Below are 27,645 nucleotides of genomic sequence, written 5' to 3'. Positions count from 1 at the left end.
TAACACCAATGAAAGGTAAACACGTGAAAAAGCAGCACAGAGGACGAATAGGAGGAGAAATAAGGCCTAGATAAGGGAGTACCGAGCCCCAAGACCCAGGCCGAGACCAAGAGGCGGGGACCAAACAAACCCCGCCGCCGAGTCCATATTTCTCCCTTTTAGCCGTGTTTTACGCCGCCAAGATGAGCGAGACGAGTGCCGTGTTGGAGAAGCCACTCCGCGCCGTCTGTGGTGGGTGCAGGAAGCATGTGGAGGCTGTGGAAGAGGAGAAAATAGGGGGAAAACAAGCGCTATGGCGGAGGAGGGAGAGAGATGGGGAGGAATTTCTTCGAGGGAGGACAGCGAAGGGAGGGAGGGAAGGAAGATGTTTTTTGACTGGGGAGGAAAGGAAGGCAGGGAGGACAGAATGGGGAGGAGGAAGGGAAGATGTATTTTGACTGGGGAGGAAAGGAAGGACAGAATGGGGAGGAGGAAGGAAGGAAGGAAGGAAGGGAAGATGTATTTTGACTGGGGAGGAAAGGAAGGACAGAATGGGGAGGAGGAAGGGAAGATGTATTTTGACTGGGGAGGAAAGGAAGGACAGAATGGGGAGGAGGAAGGGAAGATGTATTTTGACTGGGGAGGAAAGGAAGGACAGAATGGAGAGAAGGAAGGAAGGGAGGAAGGGAAGATGTATTCTGACTGGGGAGGAAAGGAAGGACAGAATGGAGAGAAGGAAGGAAGGGAGGAAGGGAAGATGTATTTTGACTGGGGAGGAAAGGAAGGACAGAATGGAGAGGAGGAAGGAAGGAAGGAAGGAAGGGAAGATGTATTTTGACTGGGGAGGAAAGGAAGGGCAGAATGGAGAGGAGGAAGGAAGGAAGGGAGGAAGGGAAGATGTATTATGACTGGGGAGGAAAGGAAGGACAGAATAAGGAAGGAGGAAGGAAGAGGAAGGACAGAATGGAGAGGGAAGGAAGGAAGGAGGAAGGGAAGATGTATTTTGTCTGGGGAGGAAAGGAAGGACAGAATGGGGAGGAAAGGAAGGAAGGAAGGGAAGATGTATTTTGACTGGGGAGGAAAGGAAGGACAGAATGGAGAGGAGGAAGGAAGGAAGGGAGGAAGGGAAGATGTATTTTGACTGGGGAGGAAAGGAAGGACAGAATGGGGAGGAGGAAGGAAGGAAGGGGAGATGTATTTTGACTGGGGAGGAAAGGAAGGACAGAATGGAGAGGAGGAAGGGAGGAAGGGAAGATGTATTTTGACTGGGGAGGAAAGGAAGGACAGAATGGAGAGAAGGAAGGGAGGAAGGGAAGATGTATTTTGACTGGGGAGGAGGAAGGGAGGAAGGGAAGATGTATTTTGACTGGGGAGGAGGAAGGGAGGAAGGGAAGATGTATTATGACTGGGGAGGGACACAAGAACATAGGGAAACTGCAAGAGGCCAAGTGACCTACACAGGGCAGCTCCAGAATCCCCCGGCCACTACTCACAATGGGTGAGGTGTAGTTTCAGGGGTTACAGGTAGAGGCTTGATCCTCGATTACCTTCGGTACGGGTATACACTCCAGTACCCTGTCTCCTTACTGCACCCACACCTCACTGCCCCCTGTCGTCCATGTAGCTATCCAGTCTACTCTTAAAACAAGCTATCGTCCCTGCACTATCTATGTGATTGCTGAGTCTATTCCATTTCCCCACCACCCTATTACGAAACCATTGCTTGCCTATATCTCTCCTAAATCTATACTTTTCTAATTTAAATCCATTACTGCGAGTTCTATCCTGCTGGCTAATTCACAGTACTTTACTTATATCGCCTTTGTTGTAACCCTTGACCCATTTGAATATTTCTATCAGATCTCCCCGCACTCTTCGTCTTTCTAGTGAATGTAAGCTTAGATGTTTCAGCCTATTTTGATATGGGAGGTTCCTCAGCCCCTGAATCATCTTGGTCATCCTCCTCTGAACTGATTCTAGCAAGTTGATGTCCATTCTGTAGTGTGGGCACCAAAACTGGACAGCTTAATCTAAGTGTGACCTAACTAACACTACATAGAGTCTGAGGATGACTTCCACACTCCTGTTGGTTACCGTCCTGTTAATTAAGCCTAATACCCTGTTAGCCCTATTCCTCACACTAATACATTGCTTCCTTAGTTGTAGGTCAGAGTTCACTAACACCCCTAAATCCTTTTCACACTCTGCTCTACCTATCGTGTGGAGTCTTAGGGCCATTCTTACAGTCGTTTCCGAATGTTCGGAAGACGGTCCCTAACACATTCGGGTGGCTTCTACAGTAGTAGTAGTATAGTAGTAGTAGTAGTAGTAGCAGTAGTACTAGTACGACTACGACTATGACTACTACTACTACTACTGTAGAAGCCACCCGAACGTGTTAGGGACCGTCTTCTGAATATTCGGAAACGACTGAAAGAATGGCCCTAAACTATATCCGTGTAATGGGTTGCATGTTTCTACACTCAGTACGCTACACTTGGTGATGTTAAAATTCATCTGCCATTTCTCTGACCAAGCTGATCACAGTTTGTTGAGATCCTCCTGCAGTGCTCTAGCATCCTCTTCTTACCTGGATTTCTTACCTGGATGAACTTTCCCTATGAGCCATGCTAGAGTGAACCGTCAGGCAAAGAACCGAAAGGTCTGACCAACCAGTGCACCAGCCTATCCAAGCTCATCAAAACAACAGTACATAATCCAATAAGACATAGGCTGGAAAGTGCATTGGGAATTCATTTCGTATGGTCAGGGATAACTAAGTAAGCATTCACTAGGTAAGCCTTGGAAGGGCAGTCGATCATCAACCAAAAGGCTCCAGGCGTTCCAGGAGCCCTCCAACGGTTAGCCGCGACCTGCACTTTATATTTTGTTTTTGGCAGGTATAGGTTTTTGTGGGGGGAGGGGGTCCAAGCCCCTCCCCCCACTGGCCAAGATCAGGGGCTGGACTAACTGCTCACCAAAGGGCTGGGACGGGGCAGCTCAGGGCGGACTGTCATGATTGGAGGAAAGGATAGGAAAGGAAGGGAAGGGAAGGAAAGGAAGGGAAGGAATGGGAATGAAAGGAAAAGAAAGGAAACGATAAGATAGGAAAAGGAAGGGAAGGGAAAGGAAATGATAGGGAAGGGAAGGAAAGGAATTGAAAGGGAAGGAAAGGAAAGGAAGGAAAGGAATGGGAAGGAAAGGAAAGGAAGGAAAGGATAGGATAGGAAAAGGAAGGGAAGGGAAAGGAATGGAGAGGAGAGGAAATTATAGGGAAGGGAAGGAAAGGAAGAGAGAGAGAGACAGGACGATAAAGGGAGAAACAGATAAAATTAAAGATATGAAGAAAAGAGGAGATAAGACAAAGAGAGAGAGAGAGAGAAAAGAAGGGAGAGGAGAGAAGGAAAGAGGAATAAGGAGAGAGAGGATGAAAGAGAATAAGAAAGAATAAAAAATAATAATAATGAAAAAATATATTAATAACCGTCTTTATCCACAGCTCTGAAGAACGAAGGAAGAACAGAAGAAAGGAAGGAAGGCCATCTTGGAAGACTCAAGAACCAGTCACCCCAGTCCAAGGAAAGGTCGCAAGAGGTCAAGGAGGTCACAGTACGAAGGAGCAGTCCAGTCCTTTGTAAAGTTATTGGAAAAGGAAGGGAAAGGATAGGGAAGGATAGGAAAGGGAAGGGAAGGGAAGGAACAGAGAAGTGTATATATAGTTAAGCTTAAAGTCACATACAGTTAGATACATACAGTTACACTCACATAGATTTACATACAGTTTCGATGGTGCGTTTGACAAAGGCGGTTGACTCAGTGGGTAGCGGATTGTCCCGGCACATGATGTTATGGACGCTCTCAACACAAGTACAGTAAACCCTCAATATAACGGACTAATTTATTTATTTATTTTTTATTTATTTATTTTTTCACATCAGAGGACACGTCTCAAGGGCAATAAAGAGTCCCAAAAAAAGCCCGCTACTCGCCGCTCCTATAAAAGATAAAAGTAAAGAGTAGCCAAAAGAGAGGTCAATTTCGGGTGGAGAGGTGCCTTGATACACACTCGGTTTGGGGGGAACTTAGTCCGTTAGGGCCGAAAGTCCGTTATAAGCAGCGAAAATTAAAAAAAAACGTAAAATAATAAAACGACGAAGCTAGTAAACGTAGGTATATATATTTTTTTTATGTATGTTACGGGTATGGGTAGAATTTTACAAGTGCAGCGAGTAGTGGACTTTTTTTTATTATTGTTTACTTTTTTTGTGCCCTTGAGCTGTCTCCTCTTGTAAAAAAAAAAAAAAAAAAATTGCGCCAATCTCACACTGGCAGACGAAACTTTTTTTTGAAGTTTCTGGTGTGTTATGAAATAATGTGCTAACTGTTTCTGTCACATAATTAAATGATTGCCTTTTCAATGCCTGGTGTTCACAGCACCTGTAAAATAACTTGCAGAGAGAAATGTTCAGTTTGCTTACAGTTTCTATATTTCACACCGGGTTCGATTCCTGGGCGGAGTGGAAAAATTTGGGCGTCTTTTCCGATACCCTACGCCCTTACCTTGCCTTGCCTTAATATCTCCTCTCTCTCTCTCTGGTCATCTCTGTCATCCCATAGTTAGTTAGTAGGTTAGTTGAGACACTTACTATTCAATATTATTACCTTGCCTCTCTCCCTCTCCCTTCTGATACCTTTCTCTCTCTTTTATCAGTAAATTTCTTTGTTCTTTCTTACATTATTTCTTTTCCTTTTCTCATCTCTCTCCTTCCCTTACCTCCTCTCTCTCTCTCTTATTTTATCCAGGCTCTAAGAACCAATATATTTTGACTATTGTCTCTCTCTCTCTCTCTCTCTTCTAAACATTGGGAGCCAATATATTTTGACTTTGAGGAGATATCAGCTCTCTCTCACTAAACATGAGGAGCCAATGATATTTTGACTTTCAGCTTGGAAATATAGTCTCTCTCTCTCTCCTTTAATACATGAGAGCCAATATATTTTGACTTTTAATGGGATATGTCTAAACATAGGAACTTTTATTGTATTAGATTTACTCGTTTGGCTTCAAATTGAGCATGTTTTTTTCGATGCAGATGGTATATGACATATACCAACGTAACAATAATCAGTGGGTAGAAAATGGGCAAGAAAATAACAAGTCTATCTGACAGAGGGAATCGCTGAGGCGCTACTAACCTGATAATAGCAGAGACATAACTATGTGAAAGTAGAATTTCTCTGTCTCGCCATTCGTCACCCTAAGATGGCCCTCTGTTGTTTTCCAAATCCCAGGCTCTGGGAACCTTCATGATATAACTCTGTGTAGTACAACTCCTTCCCTATACATAGCAATAAACATTAGAGGTACAACATGCACTGCCTATTCTGACATTTTGGGTCCATTTTTCAGAGGCCTTGAAATACAACAGATACCTTAATATTCTTAACAGGCTGATACAATTCCCTTCCCTATACATAAGGAGATAAACATTAGAGAGGCACTCAGTATGATATTTTTTGGGTCCATTTTCAGAAGCTTGGAAATATAGTACAAGATTTCTTAAGCTTATGAGCAATCCACGGAAACCCTAAAACCATGACCGGAAGACATGGTGCAGCCTCAAACAGTCAGCTGGAGGCAGTCTAGTATACCTTCCAAACCAATGCCTGTACAGAGAATCACCAGAAAAGTCGTAGATTCCAGTCACTCTTCCAGACTTACAAGCAGCATTTTTAAACATCTGGGCACCAACATTTGCCTGTTTGAAAAGCCTCCTCCTGTTTAAGTGCCCAAGTGTACAACTATATTCTGCACAATAGTAAATTACATGACTAAAACAGGAAAAAAAAATATAACATCTCTTTTTATACAGAAGGCGGAATAGCATGGTTTTTAAAATGTTATATTGTTTCAATTGTTGGGTGAGCTGGACACAACCATAGTACTACTAGAGTCTATTCCTTTAAGGCAAGAGGCCACTCACAGCTTTAGTCCCAGCGACTCCACTTCCACCTTCTGGCTGGGTAGCTCGAGCTGGATGATGTAACCTGCTTGTCATGTTAGTGAACAACATAAAAGGTAAGTAGTAATAATAAAATGTCAGCATAAAATGCATATCTAACACAAACTGCTAATTTCTATGTGAACAGAAATTAACAGTTTGTTGATGACTCATGCATAATATGTTGACTACTGCATGACAAGGAGGTTACGTCATCCTGCTCGGGCTACTTGAAAGAAACCAACTGGAGTTACCACTAATATTGTAAGTGGCCTTGCCCAAATGAACTATAGTGAGAAAAATATTCATTAAAATCTGTATTAGCCCTAACAGGCATAACAAGAGTGCATAATACTCCTCAGGAAATGGCCTTCATCTATGAGTATCTCTTGAGCTTCTCAGGAGAATATTTTTCTCCATAAGGCCTTTTTTTTTCAACCTTGTTAGCAGCGGGGATCATATTTCTTAATGGTCCCTCTAAGCGAGAAAAATGAGAAAAAATCACCCCTCACACAAACCATTTCATAATATGTATCAAAACATTTGTGATCAGTTTATGTATCATCTATTTTTGGGGGTTTAAATCATGGCACAAATTTGGCCCGTCGCTGCTACCTGGTAAAGCCACAAATTTGTCCCATGTCAGTTGCTACTACGTTAACTGGTTGTACAGCTTGTGAGCAGCAGGGGGTCACACACGAGGTGTTCACGGCCCGTACAATTTTATAAATAAATTTCTTAAAAATCTGGCTTTGCACCAAGACTCAAACCCAAATGCCTAAAGTAATCCTAAGGCTGTGGGCTCCCTTTGAAGTATCAGTTTAGATTGTTTGGACTTCCAATTCTGCAAGTGATGTCAGTGTTTTAACTTATAATTTTTAGGTGGTTTTCTATGCTTGTCAAATGTATCCAGCAGGCTTTACAATAACATTTTGCGTCCACTAATAGCTGTACCCACTTGTTTGTTTACGGGATTCCCACGAACACAGCACAACAATATCTTTTCATGCTAATATCTTTTCAGTATGATCCTGTTCACCATGGAAACCTTCACCAGCAAAGTCAAGACATATTCACAATCACCACACATCACATAATCGAGCACTGGGAATTCTGGTTTGGGTCAGTCATGTCCTTGAAAACCCCCGGCCGCTTCTTTCACTCCCCGATCCTCACAGTCAGGAAGTTGGCCGTCACATCCGTCAGGAAGATCTCATCCGCCAGCCAGGGGGTTCCGGCAGTACCAGTAGCTCGGGTCGGGTGCCACCAGGACCTGCGGATATGGGGTGATCCTTTCTGTAGAGTTTGAGGGAGTTTTAACAGATTTCATAAGCATTTCCGAGAGTCTCCTAAGTTATAGAAAGCTTCCAAGAGTTCTCAGGGGTTCCAAAGAGCTCTTCCAGGTTACAGAAAGCTCCCAAGAGTTCTCAGGGGTTCCAAAGAGCTCTGCTCTCCCAGGTTACAAGAGTTCTCCAGGGGTTCTTCTCAGGGGTTCCGAAGAGCTCTCCCAGGTTATGGAAAGCTACCAAGAGTTCTCAGGGGTTCCAACGAGCTCTCCCAGGTTACAGAAAGCTCCCAAGAGTTCTCAGGGGTTCCAAAGAGCTCTCCCAGGTTACAGAAAGCTCCCAAGAGTTCCCGAGAGGCAGGGTTGGAAAAAATCATGATGTTTTTTTCTAAAAACAATAAAAAAAAATAGATTTATTTGATTTAAAGGAGATTTTTCTTATTTAAATTGATTTTTTTGACTGAAATTATTTTTTTTGCATAAATTCTTCTTTGTTTCCACTTTTTTTTTTTGCGTGTTCACCTATAGCACTGGTAGGCCTTCTTCAGGGGCCTGGTGGTCAGCCCCAGCCCCTCATGGCGCAGGCAATTTTTATAGTGATGCCATTTAATCTTGGCTCATGCTGCCCCCTGGAACTCATTCTTGATTTATTTGGATGGTTTCCTCTAGAGTCCGGGTTGCTGGGTGGTCTTCAGGACAGCATGTGGGTAGTCTTAGGCCCCTCGCTGGTGACAGGAAAATCCCTGGGGGCAGCGTGACGCCACGACCTCCAGCACAGGGAGAATGCAAGGCACGCACGCTAATTACTCAGCCTTATGGGGACATTTTCTTGTATTAAACTTGGCCAATGAAACCATAGTTTAATATGCATTACCCAAGAGGAGTTTTTCACACAAAAATCATAAGTAGGACTAATAGTTTATCTTTTTTTATGATTTTGAATATTTTTCTTGTAAGAGATGGCAATGATTAACTGGTGCCTGACTTGTAAGACATGGCAATGATTCACTGGTGCCTGACTTGTAAGAGATGGCAATGATTAACTGGTGCCTGACTTGTAAGAGATGGCAATGATTCACTGGTGCCTGACAAGAGATGGCAATGATTAACTGGTGCCTGACTTGTAAGAGATGGCAATGATTCACTGGTGCCTGACTTGTAAGACATGGCAATGATTCACTGGTGCCTGACTTGTAAGAGATGGCAATGATTCACTGGTGCCTGACTTGTAAGAGATGGCAATGATTCACTGGTGCCTGACTTGTAAGACATGGCAATGATTCACTGGTGCCTGACTTGTAAGAGATGGCAATGATTCACTGGTGCCTGACTTGTAAGAGATGGCAATGATTCACTGGTGCCTGACTTGTAAGAGATGGCAATGATTCACTGGTGCCTGACTTGAAAGAGATGGCAATGATTAACTGGTGCCTGACTTGTAAGAGCTACCAGTGAAAGCCAAATCCGTGCCAATTGCAGCGGACGGGTTAAAATGTGTATTTCCTTGACTGTCTGTAGGGTAAGTTAGGGGTGTGTTATACATAATATACTTAACCTGTTAATGCAGATAAAAGTTTAGTAGTATAGATTATATTAAATATCAATAACAGAAAAAAGGTTTAATGGCGGTCGAGGCACAAGTGCACAGCTGAATCTAAGTGTGAGTTTTGTTGTTTTTACCATGTCAAATGGTAGTAGTTTTGGCCTCTTATCAATAGTATCTGTACTCATGAGTAAGCCAGTAGTACGTTGGTAGGGTATTGAGTGTAATAATATATCGTGATGACAAAGGGGTATAAAATAGTTTTTTTATTTTCAGAAGCGACCGCTCTGCTGGTGTGTATTCAATAGGTGTACGTTAAGTTGCCGGCACATTTACAGACCAACATTCGAGGGGTTATCATAACATTAAGTAAAGATAAATCTGCAGCGAATGTTGGCCTGTCAATATACTGCAAACTTGACGTACCTTATATATTTTGGGAAATATTGGATCAATGCTGTTGCGGTCCGACCCGGCTGTACTGTTGCTGGATCTCAACAAGACCTTTACGAGATGACATTGTATCGTCTGAGAGTTGATAATTCTTTTGGGTCTTGTTCTCCTAATGTCGAGATCGCGTTGAAGATTTATTTAACTCTAATGGTTACCAACTGCAGTGGTGAACGCTCCTTTCCAAAATTAACTAGACTCAAGAAGTAAGAGTCAGTATGGTTCAAACAAGATTGAACCACCTCTCTCTAATGAGTATTGAGCAGCACGAGTTACTGAGGGAAATTAGCACGTCAAGGATACAACTGAGGAGTTTTCTGTTGCCAAGTCTCGTAAGTGCTTCATGTGAGCCACGTTGGTCTGCACTCAGTTCAGCAAATGGTTCCAAGATTCTCCAAGGCAGCACTAATAGTCTACTGGCTAAGCTACTGCCTGCTATGTATGGTGTTCTTATTAAAAAAAGAAATAAAAAGTGTACAAAATAAAGCCATCTTTTTTCAGTTGAGTCCTCCCTTCCCCTTTTCAAAAATACAGCTTTATATGAATTTTATCTCATTCCTCTGCCTCATTATGTGGCCATTAACTGTAAGGCAAAGGGTATCTCATATTGTCCACCACTTGCATTACAGAGGTGACAGCACAGGAAACAGGGAAGGCTTAACCCCTTCAACACGAGGACACGTATACTGTGTCCTTGCGTGCCCCGTACCATATCCCAGGACGCACATACTGTGTCCTGGCTTGCTTTAGCCAATATACGAGTTATTTTATCTCTATATTTATGCTTACATCTCAAAATTACCAATTAATTTATGCTCTTTATATGCACCATTTAATTCTGTATGTTTTCTTATATAATACATGATAATTGTGTTGAGTATATGGCTGAAAACTTGTTATACTTAATAGCGACATTTGAAATTTGGCACGCGCGGCAATCTCGGATACGGCGCGGCGCGCTGTTTTGGCCCGGCCGTAGTGAGTTTCTTTATGTGCACCATTTAATGGACCATATTGGCTATACAGGCAGCGCCACATGTGGCCACTCAACTCCAAGCTGTACTTTCCATAGATTTCAAGTCATAGAATAGAGTGTGTCCGAAGCTGTCTCCGAGATATACGGCCATGGTGCCGCCATCGCTCAAAGCCGATGATATTGCACACACTTCACTCCTACCCAATTTCAGTTTTCCTCCGGGTCAAATAGTAGTGTCAGGAAATCGAGTAGAGGTAATAAGTGAGCGGTCGTAGGCTCAGAGCGGTGACTCTGCCAAGGCCTTGTATCCTGGAGGCAGCCTCAGATGCACTCTAGTACATAACTTGAATTCTATGGAAAGTACTGCTATGACAGTTCAACGAGTGGCCACGTGTGGCGCTGCCTGTATAGCCAATACGGTCCATTCTGCATGTTTTCATATTTAATATGTGATGATTATGTTGAGTGTATGGCTGAAAACTTGTTACATTCAATAGCGACATTTGAAATTTGCTGCGCATGGCGATCCCGGATATGGCACAGGGCGCTGTTTTGGCAAGGCCGTAGTGAAGGGGTTAAGAGTGAAGATACAGGCCAATTCTTGCATTAATAAGTTGGACAGCTGATAGGTCCAGGCACCCAACAGGAACAAAAAACACCATGACTCTTGCATTAATAAGTTTGACAGCACAAGACAGCTGATAGGTCCAGAGCACCCTGGGAACAAAAAACACCATTACTCCTGCATTAGTTTTTTAATCAGACACTCTAAAAAGATGATAGTGAAAACACCAGTTAACTCTCACATTATTAAGTTGGACAGCACAGGACATAGGGAAAGCATGAGAGAGTGAAGGTATACCGGATAACTCATGCAACATTAAGTGGGACAGACTCACCGTGGAGGGTTGGGTCAGCTGGGCATCCTTTACAAGGGTGGTGAGGGTGCAGGTCTTGGCCCTCAGGATCGAGTAGCTCACAGCAGGAGTTTCAGTACACTCTCTGACTGGCTGCCACGTCCTTCACTGTAGCCAATCTGAGGGGGTATTAGTACATCAGTCAGGAACTTGAAATGCCTGAGAGTAAAGCTACAAAATGCCAAGTCAATCATCCACTCCATCAGAAAGTTATTTACTTGGGGTCGTATTACAAAACATTTCACTGCCCAAGAACACCTATTTGACAAGGCTTTCGCAGGAGTTGTGGGCATTTCCAGGAGTAGTTTTATGACCCTGGTGGTAGTTTAACCCTTCTTCTGTACCATGAGCCTGAAAAACACTCATTAGAACCTGACTGATATCCCCCTTTGACCTTTAGAAATATCTGATGTGAGCAGGGAAAGTCTCTTGTAATACCAGCCTAATTAATCTCAGTTATTCATTCATCAGTCAGTCAATCTTACACACACACACACACACACACACACACACACACACACACACATGCGGAGGCAGTGTGATCTCCCCATAAGAAGAAACGCATAAACTAGAAAGAATACAAAGGATGGCAACAAAAATGGTTCCAGAGCTGGAGGGATTGACATACGAGGAGAGACTAAAGGAAATGGACTTACCAACACTAGAACAAAGAAGAGAAAGGGTAGACCTAATACAAATCTACAAATTATTGAGCAAAATGGAAGAAGTAGACAATGAGGAGTTACCACTAAAAGAAGAAATTACCACCAGGAACACAAGAGGACACAGTAAAAAATTGAGGAAGGGAAGATGCTTGAGAGACATAATGAAATATAGCTTCCCGCAAAGAAATATAGAGGTATGGAACAGACTAAGTGAGGATGTAATATTGGAGAGGAGTGTGCAAAGCTTTAAGGAAAAACTGGATAAATGTAGATATGGAGACAGGACCACACAAGTGTAAAGCCCAGGCCCTGTAAAACTACAACTAGGTAAATACAACTAGGAACACACACACACACACACACACACACACCTGATGTGATAATCTGTTGATGCAGTGGGTTAAAGGAGAAACAAGGCTGAGAGGGGATGACCAACCATCAAGACTTGACCTAATTTTCACAAAAAATGTTGAGTTAGATGAAGGAGTCAGTGATGAGTGCCCCTTAGGAAAGAGTGGCCATCAACTATTACAGATGAAAACTATGGAAGGATATGAATATTGAGATGAGGCATATAAGGAAAAAATGAAAAACTATACAAAGGAAGATTATTATGTTGGACTCAAGACAGAGAATTGCAACTAAAATGGTCCCAGAACTCTCGAATATGACGTATGAAGACAGATTGAGGGAGATGGACTTGATGACACTGGAACAAAGAAGGGAGAGAGGAGATTTGATCACACTGTACAAGTTGGTAAATAAGTTTGATGAGGAAAAAGTTGGAAAGTTTTGTTTATTGGGTGCAACATCTGTGGTCATATGCCAGGGAGAGACAGAAGGGGAAGGAATTATAGGAGAAGGGAACAGACCCCAGGAGACGGGACACAACCCCCGATTAATACCTGGTACCCATTCACTGCTGGGAGGACAGGGGCGTAGGGTGTCAGAAAAGCCGCCCAAATTTTTCCACTCCGCCCGGGAATCGAACCCGGGCTCTCTCGGTCGTGAGCCGAGTGTGCTAACCACTGCACCACGAAGCCCCCTGTTTGTTGAGGTGGATAGAGATGATCTCTTCTTAGCATCACTAACGCAGGGGCTGAGAGGACACGGAAGGAAACTTAATAAAGGAGCCTGTTTAAGTGACTGGAAAAAGTAAAGTTTTTCACATAGAAGTGTTAACACATGGAACAGCTTGTGGGAAGAGGTGCTGGACTATATATGTAGAGTTGGAAAGGATACAGAGAACTGCAACTAAAATGGTCCCAGAACAGACTGAGGGAGATGGACTTGATGACATGGACACTAAACCCTTCATAGAACACCCTGGTGGTGGTGGTGGTGGTGTTGGTGGTGGTGGTGAATGGTGTTGAGTGGTGGTGTATTTCAAGGTGGTGTTGTTCTTGTTTTTTGTTGCAGTAGTTCTGGCGAAAGGTGGTGGTGGTGGTGATTGGTGTTGATGTCCTCGCTGGTGGTGTTGAGCCCTGGGAATGGTGCGTGTGGTCAACTCCACCACCTGGTTGGCATTCTGGAAGGTGCGTCGATGGACCAACACGTCGTGACCTGACATCTTCACGCTGAAATAATAATAATAATAATAATAATAATAATAATAATAATAATAATAATAATAATAATAATAATAACAAATATGATAAAGGTAGTTTCCTATACCAGTGTAAGCTATGAAGAAATAAAAATTGAAGTAGAAATAATAATAATAATAATAATAATAATAATAATAATGTGTATTGTTGAGGAATGGGTAGCCTATTATTTCTGAGACCCTGACTATTTATTTCTGTGCAAGACATGATGATATTTACTATGGAGGCAATGTTACTTTCTATGTACCACTAAAGTTGGAAAGTTTCGTTTAGTCGGCACAACATCTATGGTCATATGCCGGAGAGGGACAGAAGGGGAAGGAATTATAGGAGAAGGGAACAGTTGGAAAGTTTCATTCAGTTGGAGCAACATCTGTGGTCATATGCCGGAGAGAGACAGAAGGGGAAGGAATTATAGGAGAAGGGAACAGTTGGAAAGTTTCATTCAGTTGGCGCAACATCTGTGGTCACATGCCGGAGAGAACATCTGAAGGAATAATAGAGGAACAGACCCCAGGAGACGGGACACAACCCCCGATTAATACCTGGTACCCATTCACTGCTGGGTGGTTAGGGGCGTAGGGTATCAGAAAAGCCGCCCAAATTTTTCCACTCCGCCCGGGAATCAAACCTGGGCTCTCTCGGTCGTGAGCAGAGTGTGCTAACCACTGCACCACGAAGCCCCTTATGTACCACTAAATGAGTGACTTTTCAGCGCCTGGGGCCAGCACATGATATCCCTGTTGTGGACCACATGAAACGCCCTCAATTTTCTCTCTTCTACACTCTCACACGACCACAATGTGTAACGTAACACACGAGAAATTAATCCAGACAAGGAAAGGTTTTGCCGGCCCCGGGGATTAAATCGGTGCCCACCGAGACGGGAGAGCCGCGTAGTACTCCTTAACCAGTCTGTCTAAGACTGGCCCCTCTGAGCTATGGGAGGCTCGTACTACACACAGCTCTAACCTATCTTAATGCTCTGCCCCCCTCAACTCCCTCTATTTTCCCTAGGTCCCTGTACAGCCTTCAGGGACAAATAATATTGGTTTTGACAAGCGGACAGGCGGCGTGTTTATGTCACAAGGGGTGTATTTTTTATTATCAAAATCCCCCCTTAAATAAGCATTCTGGGAGATTTTATACTTAAAAAATATCATTGTCCGGGAATCCAAGAAACACAACATTTTTTACGTCATAACTCAGGAAGTATAAGTCCTATGTGCATCAAACTTAGGTCACTTCTGTTATGCCTATAGGCCATGTTGTAGCCAAACAATGGTAACTCTAGATTAATATTAAAGGATTTTGTCAACACATTTGTTATAGGCCTTTGCCGGTATCAATTACATAACCCACTTGGGGTCCTCACATCAACAGCAGGCCTCTTCCTCCACTTGTCTAGTACTGATTTGTTTCTAATACTCAGTTATAGCTTATCCATGCATAGGCCTACCCTGAAAACCTACCAGTAAACTAACTTCAATTCACCTATCGCCCAAAACATTTTCTAATGGTTCATGTTTTCTGGTGGTAGATTTAGTGAATTGCACGATTTTGTACCTTAGTGTGGTGATTTGGTGGTGGTGGTTGTGGTAGTGGTGGTTGTGGTAGTGGTGGTTGTGGATTGTGGTAGGGCACTTTCGTTATATAAAGGCTTCTCTGCGGTTGTTCTTCCTCTCCCTGGCCGCCATTGTCCTCTCCACCTTCTTCTCGCAGGCCGTGGATCTTCTCTTCATTGTAATTTGAAGGAAAACACGAGAAAAAGTAATGTTTATGTCGTTTCGCAGGGCGGCGCTTGAACCTACTCCTCCTCTTCTTCTTCTTCTGGGCATGACGCCAGCCGGACCAAATTGTTGTGCCGCAATGTTAAAATTATGGAATTTGCCTATAATTATGGCAGATTCTGTGTATGAATTATGGAAGTAATATGGCAATGTGATCAACTCAATTTATTAAAGCTAAGAACACACAAAGAAGACAGAACAGACTTAAGGCAAGAGTTATGAGATAGAGAGAAATGTTGATCTGTAGACAGATCACACTGAGACAGAACTAGACATATGGCAAGTGTTTTGTGTTTGTCAGAAATGTTGATCTGTGATGTAAAGACAGAACACACAGATACAGTTCTAGACATGGCAAGAGTTCCATGTATTTATAACTGATGAACTGTGCGTGAAAGTGTGTTATGTTTGCGTGTAATCTAGCATCTGGTAAGAGTTATTTGTTTGAGAGAGCCACTTCGTGTTGTCTGTGAGGTAAAGACAGAGAAAAGTGACAGAACTAGACATAAGCCAAGAATTATGAGATACAGAGAAATGATGAACTGTGAGGTAAAGACAGAACACACAGAGTTAAGAGAGCCAGAACTCTTCATAAGGCAGGTTATGAGATGGAGAGAAATGATGATGTGAGAGAACACACAGAGATGAGACAGAACTACACATGAAACAAGAATTATGAGATACAGAGAAATGATGAACTGTGAGGTACAGACAGAACACACAGAGACAAGAGAGACAGAACTAGCCATAAGGTAAGAATTATGAGATACAGAGAAATGATGAACTGTGAGGTAAAGACAGAACACACAGAGATAAGAGAGACAGAACTAGACATAAGGCAAGAATTATGAGATACAGAGAAATGATGAACTGTGAGGTAAAGACAGAACACACAGAGACAAGAGAGACAGAACTAGACATAAGGTAAGAATTATGAGATAGAGAGAAATGATGAACTGTGAGGTAAAGACAGAACACACAGAGATAAGAGAGAGACAGAACTAGACATAAGGCAAGAATTATGAGATAGAGAGAAATGATGAACTGTGAGGTAAAGACAGAACACACAGAGATAAGAGACAGAACTAGACATAAGGCAAGAATTATGAGATACAGAGAAATGATGAACTGTGAGGTAAAGACAGAACACACAGAGATAAGAGAGACAGAACTAGACATAAGGCAAGAGTTATGAGATAGAGAAATTATGAACTGTGAGGTAAAGACAGAACACACAGAGATAAGAGACAGAACTAGACATAAGGCAACAATTATGAGACAGAAATGATGAACTGTGAGGTAAAGACAGAACACACAGAGATAAGAGACAGAACTAGACATAAGGCAAGAATTATGAGATACAGAGAAATGATGAACTGTGAGGTAAAGACAGAACACACAGAGATAAGAGACAGAACTAGACATAAGGCAAGAATTATGAGACAGAGAGAAATGATGAACTGTGAGGTAAAGACAGAACACACAGAGATAAGAGAGACCACTAGACATAAGGCAAGAATTATGAGACAGAGAGAAATGATTAACTGTGAGGTAAAGACAGAACACACAGACAAGAGACAGAACTAGACATAAGGCAAGAATTATGAGACAGAGAAATGATGAACTGTGAGGTAAAGACAGAACACACAGAGATAAGAGACAGAACTAGACATAAGACAAGAATTATGAGACAGAGAAATGATGAACTGTGAGGTAAAGACAGAACACACAGAGATAAGAGACAGAACTAGACATAAGACAAGAATTATGAGACAGAGAAATGATGAACTGTGAGGTAAAGACAGAACACACAGAGATAAGAGACAGAACTAGACATAAGGCAAGAATTATGAGATAGAGAGAAATGATGAACTGTGAGGTAAAGACAGAACACACAGAGATAAGAGAGACAGAACTAGACATAAGGCAAGAATTATGAGATACAGAGAAATGATGAACTGTGAGGTAAAGACAGAACACACAGAGATAAGAGAGACAGAACTAGACATAAGGCAAGAATTATGAGACAGAGAAATGATGAACTGTGAGGTAAAGACAGAACACACAGAAACAAGAGAGACAGAATTAGACATAAGGCAACAATTATGAGATAGAGAGAAATGATGAACTGTGAGGTAAAGACAGAACACACAGAGATAAGAGACAGAATTAGACATAAGGCAACAATTATGAGATAGAGAGAAATGATGAACTGTGAGGTAAAGACAGAACACACAGAGATAAGAGACAGAATTAGACATAAGGCAACAATTATGAGATAGAGAACACAGAGATAAGAGACAGAATTAGACATAAGGCAACAATTATGAGACAGAGAGAAATGATGAACTGTGAGGTAAAGACAGAACACACAGAGATAAGAGAGACAAAACTATTATAAAGAGGAGTGGGAGAAAGAATTTATATTAGAGTTGGCTGACGATTAGAAATGGATCTTGGTATGTAAGGAAAATTGTGTACAGGTGTGTGAGTGCCACTATGAGGAACAGCTGGCTGGGATGATTTAGAGAGAGCGATCGAGGATTAATTAAAAAGATGAGAGGGCAATCAAGATATATATATGAGGAAGAATGAATTAACTGTGAGGTAAAGACAGAACATTTGAAACATTTAAAACATTTGAAACATTTCTTAATAGCCCATTAGGTACAGTTACATATGTTTTTGCATGTATTGTTAGAGGCCAGCCTTTACATAACACACAGAGATAAGAGAGAGACAGAACTAGACAAGGCTATCTCGACCGGTAGGCGCTGTATCGCAATTTCGAGACCAGAAATGGCTTTGCCGTGATGTACTCTCCCAGGAAAGTCCCCATTTGCAAGGAAATAGCCCCAATAACGTAGATAGCTTTCCAGATTTTGCTCGAAAATCCACACATACGTTACACCTCCTGCTGTATGGAGACCTTGAGCAGGGATTTTATGTACCGGCCAAAAGTTATATATCGGGTTCTAATGAGTGTTCTCTTAGGGGGGTATTGCAAGACACCTTCGCTTCTCACATTACCTATTTATAAAGGTCAAAGAGGGGGTCAATCGGGTTATCATGAGTGTTTCTACAGGTTCATGGTACAGAGGAGGGGTCACACTACCACCAGGGTCATAGAACTACTCCTGGAAATGCCCTAAACTCCTATGAAAGCCTTGTCAAATAGGTGTTTCTTCAGGTTCATGACAGAGGAGGGGTCACACTACCACCAGGGTCATAGAACTACTCCTGGAAATGCCCTCAACTCCTATGAAAGCCTTGTCAAATAGGTGTTTCTTCAGGTTCATGGTACAGAGGAGGGGTCACACTACCACCAGGGTCATAGAACTACTCCTGGAAATGCCCTCAACTCCTATGAAAGCCTTGTCAAATATGTGTTTCTTCAGGTTCATGGTACAGAGGAGGGGTCACACTACCACCAGGGTCATAGAACTACTCCTGGAAATGCCCTAAACTCCTATGAAAGCCTTGTCAAATAGGTGTTTCTTCAGGTTCATGACAGAGGAGGGGTCACACTACCACCAGGGTCATAGAACTACTGGAAATGCCCTCAACTCCTATGAAAGCCTTGTCAAATAGGTGTTTCTTCAGGTTCATGGTACAGAGGAGGGGTCACACTACCACCAGGGTCATAGAACTACTCCTGGAAATGCCCTCAACTCCTATGAAAGCCTTGTCAAATAGGTGTTTCTACAGGTTCATGGTACAGAGGAGGGGTCACACTACCACCAGGGTCATAGAACTACTACTGGAAATGCCCTCAACTCCTATGAAAGCCTTGTCAAATAGGTGTTTCTTCAGGTTCATGGTACAGAGGAGGGGTCACACTACCACCAGGGTCATAGAACTACTACTGGAAATGCCCTCAACTCCTATGAAAGCCTTGTCAAATAGGAGTTTCTTCAGGTTCATGACAGAGGAGGGGTCACACTACCACCAGGGTCATAGAACTACTCCTGGAAATAACCACAACTCTGACGAAAGCCTTATCAAAGAGATATTCTAAGTATATACATTCATAAGTATATACATACGCCATCTTGCATTGGCTCATGCTGCCCTCCCGGAGCTCATCTTTAATCCTAGAATCTAGAGTCCGGGTTGATAGGTGGTCTTCTGGACAGCATGTGGGTAGTTTTAAGCCACTCGGCGGTGGCTGAAAAATCCCAGCTTGGTGGCACCGGGCGGGGATTGAACTCGCTTTGTCCCGAATGTGGCGCCATCATGCTATCCACTCAGCCACCGCCTCCCCCACTGCTCTGTCCATGGTAGCATTGCCCACACGGGTCACCTCAGCGCGGGTAAGACAAGACTTCTTCACCATGGACGGGCTTGTCAACCTGGTGGAGAGAGAGACAGGGAGGTTAGGGTAGCTTAGGGTAGGGTAAGGTAGGTTAGGTAAGGAGGAGAGGCTAGATTTGGCAGGGACACAGGCAGGGAGAGTGTGATTTGGCAGGGACAGAGGCAGGGAGAGGGAAATATTTGGCAGAGACATGTAAAGAGAGCAGGGGAGGACACAGTGCTGGGAGTTTTAGTAGAGGACCTGGAAACAGTGCTCAGAAGGGAAAGACTCCAATGGTTTGGACATGTAAAGAGAGCAGGGGAGGACACAGTGCTGGGAGTTTTAGTAGAGGACCTGGAAACAGTGCTCAGAAGGGAAAGACTCCAATGGTTTGGACATGTAAAGAGAGCAGGGGAGGATACAGTGCTGGGAGTGTTGGAGAGATTGGAGGTAGAAGGAAGGAGACCAGTTGGTAGACCTAGGAAAACATGGAGAAGGTGTGTACAGGAAGACTTGGCATTGACAGGACTGTATAAGCATTGGGCGGAAGACAGAGTAGAATGGAGGAGAGCCATAAAGCGTCCAACCGCTCAGGAAGATTGAATTAAATGGACCTCAACCTAAATAATGATGATGATAATGACATTGTACTTACCAGGGATTGAGTGGTCATAGCAGCAGTAGTAGTAGTATCACTCATCAGCTGTCATGGAAGTACTATATAAGGGATTCAATAGTACACATAGTAGCAGTATAGAGGATTTAATAGTACACATATCAGTATAGAGGATAGTAATAGTAATAGTAGTAGTAGTAGTAGTAGTAGTCTCAGCGATCTCCTTGAGTCCGTCGTCAATGTAGATGCCGTTCCCCACCTCCACCACCTTAGTAACATTGATGTGGCTGAGGTCAACAACATCCGCCGAGCACATCTCATAGAACTCCTTGTCCGTTGCGAGCTTGACCCGGCCGCCAACCTTCCGCCAGCTCGATCTCCGCTGACGCTCCCTGGGAAAGGTCAGGTCAGGTTAGGTTAGGTCGCGAGAGGTCATGGTGGGGTCAAACAAGGGTGGGTTATGTTTTAGGAGGCAAGTATAGAAATGGAAAAATCACTGGGCCATTTTTTTATATATATATATTTTTGTGTGTGTATTTACCTAGTTGTTGTATTTACCTAGTTGTAGTTTTACAGGGCCTGGGCATTATGCTCGTGTGGTCCCGTCTCCGTGTCTGCATTTATCCAACTTATCTTTAAAGCTTTGCACACTCCTCGCCGATACTATATCCTCGCTCAGACTGTTCCAAACCTCTACATTTCTTTGCAGGAAGCTATACTTCTTTGTGTCTCTCAAGCATCTCCCCTTTCTCAATTTTTTACTGTGTCCTCTTGTATTTCTGCTTATGTTTCCTTCTGTTAGTAGCAGTTCTTCATTATCTACTTCATCTATTTTGTTTAATAATTTATAAATTTGGATTGGGTCTCCCCTTTCTCTTCTTTGTTCCAGTGTTGTTAAGTTCATTTCCTTTAACCTTTTCTCGTATATTAATCCCTCCAACTCTGGGACCATTTTTGATGCCATCCTCTGTATTCTTTCTAGTTTCTTTATATGCTTCTTCTTTTAAACCCAGCTATTAGAACCCAGCCATTAAAACCTCTTGTAAACCCAGCCATTAAAACCTCTTGTAAACCCAGCCATTAAAACCTCTTGTAAACCCAGCTATTAAAACCTCTTGTAAACCCAGCTATTAAAACCTCTTGTAAACCCAGCTATTAAAACCTCTTGTAAACCCAGCTATTAAAACCTCTTGTAAACCCAGCTATTAAAACCTCTTGTAAACCCAGCTATTAAAACCTCTTGTAAACCCAGCTATTAAAACCTCTTGTAAACCCAGCTATTAAAACATCTTTTAATCCCAGCTATTAAAACCTCTTGTAAACCCAGCTATTAAAACCTCTTGTAAACCCAGCTATTAAAACCTCTTGTAAACCCAGCTATTAAAACCTCTTGTAAACCCAGCTATTAAAACCTCTTGTAAACCCAGCCATTAAAACCTTACCTTATCGCTTGTGTGAGTCTTCCCCTGCATAGGAACAGCTGCGTCATCCAGGGGTAGACCAGGGAATCAACCACTCATATCCACAGTAGACCAGGCAATCGACCACTCCTCCAGGGGCCGGTAGACCAGGAATTCAACCACTCAGCGGATGACCAGTGTTGTGTAGCTCTCCAGTCTGAAATCGAGGGAGTTTGTAACCTAACCGATCATGGATATTAATCAGTGTTTTTACTCAAAGACAAACTGTGTGCGATGAACATTCAGCGACTCGGAAATAATCACTGGATATTTACGACACAATAACAAAAATATCCGAAGCCACACCTGAACCATTGGGTACCTGCGACATTATCAGTAAAGGCAATTAGGACACTCACTCACCAGGACGTCTCAGAACAAGTGCACCGAGGACTATTATGGAGGCTAACATGGCGGTAGTCCGGGGCGTGGAACCTCATCAACGGTAGTGGTGTGTTCTGTGGTTGAGGCTCGGCCGTGGAGGTTTCTTGTAGACCCGGGTGGATGTGGTAATGCCCGGGTGGAGCAGCAACGGCCGTAGAGGGTTGGGATGTACACTGTAGTCTTATGTATACTGTAGAGTCTTATACTGTAGAGTCTTCCATGGCAAACGTTGCCCGTTCTTTACTAACTAGAGAGAGAGAAAGACACAGAGAGAGATTGAGAGATAGAGAGACAGAGATTGAGAGACAGAGACAGAGATTGAGAGACAGAGACAGAGCAACACACACACAGACGTACGCACAGTGCAGTGAGGGAGAATTAAGCAACACACACACACAGACGTACACAGTGCAGTGAGGGAGAATTAAGCAACACACACACACACACAGACGTACACAGTGCTGGGAGGGAGAATTAAGCAACACACACACACAGACGTACACAGTGCTGGGAGGGAGAATTAAGCAACACACACACACAGACGTACACAGTGCTGGGAGGGAGAATTAAGCAACACACACACACAGACGTACACAGTGCTGGGAGGGAGAATTAAGCAACACACACACACAGACGTACACAGTGCTGGGAGGGAGGAAGGACAGGCAGCATGGCGGTACATTGTTTATTACGGAACGAAATTCGCGTTACAGCTGCAAGGTGCTCTCAACCACAATGCCTTACAAAACCAGCAGTAGTTACCTCCTCCTGCTGCAGCGACCTCCCCAAGACGGAGGGCCCCCAGACCCCGCCCAACGAGGATGCGCCTCCCTGGCCACCTGGTCAAAGCCTGGTCAACCAGTCAGCCAGAGAGGTGCGCCCCCGCCGACAGGGCCCAGAAGCCTTCCGCATCGGGCGGGTCACCACAGCCGCCTCTTCTTGCTGCTCAGGAACACAACAGGCTAAAAGGCAACAGTTACACACGGACATATAAAAAAAGAAATCCTAACCGACATCTCAGAGGAGACGCCCAACGGCGGCAGACTCCAACGCAGAACGGAAAACACCCGTACTGTGAAAGAGCCAACCGTTGTACCCTAACACCTAGGCCCCACCAGCCTCCTCCTGTGAGGAAAACTGGTTCTCAGTAACTCGGAAGGAGCTACCCTGGCGGCAAAGCTGTAACACAGACTGGCCCGCGTACAACTCCGCCACCTAAACTAACACCTTGCCAGACCTCCCTACGGGAGAATCTGACATCTATCTGCGCGTCTTTCAAGCGTTGCTCCGACTCCCTAACCGCCCGACCACCCGTCCGCCCGCCCGTTCCCACGTACGCCCGCCCGTCCGCCCATCCGCCCCCCGCCCCCAACCCGCCCGCAAGCGTGCGAGCAGAGGTACGACGAGCGTCAGTGCAGCGGAACGTAGCGTACGGGTTCCGTGCGTTCGTCGTGGAGCCGTACGGCTCAGCGTAGACGCTGCTGCCTGCCTACCTGACCGAGGGTGGGGTGCCCGCCCGACAACCCGACCGCAAGGTGGCCTGCCTACCTATCTGATGGCCCGACTGACAGCCTGACCGCCAGATAGCTTGCCTGTCACCTGCTAGCCTGACTGCCAGGTGGCACACCCGCCCGTCGGCCTGATGGACAGACGGCCACGCCCATGCCTTCCTGACACAGTGATTAGCTAAGTCCCCACACAAAAAAAAGACACTCACACAAAAAAAAAACTCACACACCCTACATAACCTGCACCGTAGTGCTACCCCAAACCTCAGCAGCTCCCGCGTTGCACACCGCCACCGCCGTTGGTCGCCCGGCAGCATCCACCCAGCGCCTCGCACACAACAGCTAAAGAGCTAGGGAGGAAGGGGGTTATGGGGAAAAAAACATGCATAGAAATGAAATCCTAGCAGTCACACAGCAACACACAGCAAAAGGTCAAACACACGGCAGGCCTGCCATCACACACACAAACACACACAGCACACACTAAACCAAATACCGTGGATATACCGTAGTGACGTGATGTGATGTCCTCGCTGCACGCGCCTCCGGACTGCCACACACACACACACACGCTAGCTATTGGGTATAAACACACGGGAAAAAGGCATAGAAAAAAAAGACATCCTAAATAAAATAACACACACAAGCACTCAGCGGGGGTTTGGGGAGGCAGACGGAGGAGGGCCAGTTGGCATGGGAAAGGGGAATCGCCCTGCCCAGGAGATGGATATAGTCTTGGCACCCCCCCCCTGGCGTGAAGGTTACCCAACACACCAGGCAGTGGGCTCGACACAACCCAAATCCCAGGAGGCTCATCCCCCAACCCACTTCCAGCCCACCAACCATTCTACCCCACCCTCCCTTACCCACTAAGTACCCACAGACATACACCAAAAAAAAGACTCCACTCCCATCAGACTCCTTGGAAGAAGGCAGCCTGATCCACCTAATAAAAAAGCCAGGCTCAACCTTACGGAAGAGTCTGGCAAAACGTCGGCGGAGACAACGCGAAAGACTAACGCCTGGCCAAGCAGAGCCCGACCGCTCTGACCCCCGGAAGAGAGGCCAGAGTAGCTAGAGTCGGCTTCCTCCTACGGAGAAAACCGACAAAAAAACTTCAGACATCTCGGAGGGAGACCGTCTGAAGGTGGAAGACTCAAACGCAGAACGGAGTCACACCCGTTCTGTGAAAGAGCCAACCGTTGTTACACCTAACACCCTAACACCCTAACACCAGCTAAACAAACACCCTACACCCTGACGTGCTGCTCCCGCGCTGCGCCGATGCTCTCCGCTTACGCGCCTCTGAAAGAACAAGACCGACTTAGACACAACCCAGGAGACAGTGACGGAGAATTAGACACACTATGAAAATTATACAAGAGCAACAGTATTTAATGATCTTGTTATTTGACTGATTATCATTTCATTACTATTACTGGTATTGTTATATTCATTACTATTATTGGTATTATTATATTCATTACTATTATTGGTATTATCATAATCATTATCATTGTTTACCTGGGCGCCAGAGGACACAGGCAAAGGGTGACACACACGGCCACCTCCATCAACGTGTCTCTCCAGGCGGGGCAACACGCTGGAAGTACAGGGAGACTCAGACATGCGGAGAGGCAGCGGCAGAGACATCCAGACATCTTGGCTCAGACACAGGTGGCTGCTCCATTAACCCGGCAGCAGCGACGGGCCAAGTTTGTGGCTTTACCGTGTAGCAGCGATGGGCCAAGTTTGTGCCATGATATTTAAACCCCCCAAAATAGATGATGCATAATCTGATCACAAATGCTTTGATATATATTATGAAATGGTTTGTGTGTCCAAACTCCTTATGCAAGAGTTAAGAACATGAGGAGTCTGCAAGAGGCTGGTTAGGCTATGCAAGGCCATGGCTTTATCTAACCTCTTCTTGAATGTATCTATGGTATTGGCACCCACAACATGGCCCCCAAGCCTGTTCCACTCATCCACCACTCTGTTAGTAAACCAATTCTTGCCTATGTCTTTGTTGAATCTGAATTTGTCTAACTTAAAACCATTGCCACGCGTCCTACCTGGCTCTTTTACTATCAAAATCTTATTGACATCCCCTTTATTAAAGCCCTTCATCCATTTATAGACTTCGATCAAGTCTCCTCGTAACCTTCACCTTTCTAGCGAGTGTAGATTTAACTGCTTCAGCCTGTCTTCATAAGGCAAGTTTCTCACCCCCTGAATCATCTTTGTCATCCTCCTCTGTACAGATTCTAACACCTTGATATCCATTCCATAGTAGGGGGACCAGAACTGAACCGCATAATCGAGATGAGGTCTAACTAGTGCTAAGTAAAGTTTGAGGATGACTTCAGCGCTCCTATTGCTTACGCTCCTTGAGATGAAACCAAGTACTCTGCTGGCCCAATTTTTGGCCTGAATGCATTGAGCCCTAGGACGGAGGTCAGCGCTCACTAGGACTCCTAAGTCTCTCTCAAGCCCAGACCTGCTTAGAGGAGTGCCATTTAAGGAGTAATTGTGTGAGGGATGATTCCTACCTACACTCAGAATGCTACACTTCCCAACATTGAATTCCATCTGCCACTTCCCCGCCCAATCATATAGTCTGTCAAACTCATCCTGGAGAACGGTAGCGTCCCTGTCTGATTGGATTACTGATCTTGGTATCATCTGTGAACTTGCTGACATCACTACTAATTCCTGTCCAAGTCATTGATGTAAATAATAAAAAGCAGAGGACCCAGCACCGACCCCTGAGGGACTCCACTCGTAACACTGCCCCATTCAGATTTTTTACCATTGATTTGCACTCTGCTTCCTACCACTGAGCCACGCCCTGATCCAGTTCAAAACTTTACCAGCTACGCCGTGAGCCTGTAATTTTAGTAATAGCCAGTGATGAGGGACTTTCTCGAACGCTTTACTGAAATCTAGATACATTATGTCATAGTTTTCATCTCGGTCAACCGCCTCGATTACTTTAGTGTAGAATGACAACAGCAGCGATGGGCCAAATTTGTGGCTTTACCGTGTAGCAGCAACGGGCCAAATTTGTGCCATGATTTAAACTCCCCAAAATAGATGATGCATAATCTGATCACAAATGCTTTGATATATATTATGAAATGGTTTGTGTGAGGGTGATTTTTCTAATTTTTCTCGCTTGGAAGACCTATCCTTTGTGAACCTATGCTGTGAATCATGAATTAAATTATGCTTTTCTAGATGGTCCAGAATGCTCCCGGCTATAATTTGTGGCTTTACCGTGTAGCAGCGACGGGCCAAATTTATGGCTTTACTGTGAAGCAGCGATGGGCCAAATTTGTGGCTTTACCGTGTAGCAGCGACGGGCCAAATTTGTGCCATGATTTAAACTCCCCAAAATAGATGATGCATAATCTGATCACAAATGCTTTGATATATATTATGAAATGGTTTGTGTGAGGGTGATTTTTCTCATTTTTCTCGCTTGGAGGGACCATTAAGATACATGACCCACGCTGCTGCCACCACCACCGGGTTAAGGTCAAAAAAATTGTAATGCCAAAATTTAATTAAGTACGGGAAAGATAGAAATTAGGGAGGATAAGTAGTTTTAAGTATTTTTAAGAATATATAAATTCCATCTCTATCTCTCACGTACTTAACTGAATTTTTCTTAACTAGAAATGGTCAAATCATCACTGATCTCCTCTATTATGCATATATAATCATTTTTGCAATTCCTAACATTATATACTCATTTAAATAATTTTTCACACATATATATAAATACTACTCTTACATATACCCAATACTGTCCAACCCCTCATGCAAGAGTTAACCAGCATCTTCATTCTTTCATCCCTATACTGTCTAAACCCATTATGCAAGAGTTAACCAGCATCTTCATTCTTTCATCCCTATACTGTCCAAACCCATTATGCAAGAGTTAACCAGCATCTTCATTCTTTCATCCCTATACTGTCCAAACCCCTTATGCAAGAGTTAACCAGCATCTTCATTCTTTCATCCCTATACTGTCCAACCCCTTATACAAGAGTTAACCAGCATCTTCATTCTTTCATCCCTATACTGTCCAACCCCTTATGCAAGAGTTAACCAGCATCTTCATTCTTTCATCCCTATACTGTCCAAACCCCTTATGCAAGAGT

The 27,645-nt window shown here is 44.0% G+C and overlaps 1 protein-coding gene across 4 annotated transcripts in view; it reads right to left on the bottom strand.

Moving 5' to 3' along the window:
• Nucleotides 1-6,653: 6,653 nt before the first annotated feature.
• LOC126994346 (uncharacterized) overlaps nt 6,654-27,645 on the bottom strand; it is a 57,999-nt gene continuing 37,007 nt past the window's right edge. For 3 of the 4 annotated variants that reach the window (XR_007749028.1, XR_007749029.1, XR_007749027.1), the window contains one exon: nt 6,654-7,254. The gene's annotated coding sequence lies outside the window, so the exon portion shown is untranslated. Of the gene's footprint in view, nt 7,255-7,915; nt 7,992-27,645 lie in introns of those variants that run through there. The other variant, XR_007749030.1, reaches the window with a different exon arrangement.

The sequence above is a fragment of the Eriocheir sinensis genome, unplaced genomic scaffold, assembly GCF_024679095.1.
Source record: "Eriocheir sinensis breed Jianghai 21 unplaced genomic scaffold, ASM2467909v1 Scaffold779, whole genome shotgun sequence".
Classification (NCBI taxonomy): domain Eukaryota; kingdom Metazoa; phylum Arthropoda; class Malacostraca; order Decapoda; family Varunidae; genus Eriocheir; species Eriocheir sinensis.
The sequence above is the reverse complement of the archived record's forward strand: the minus strand, read 5'-3'. Positions and strand labels throughout refer to the sequence as shown.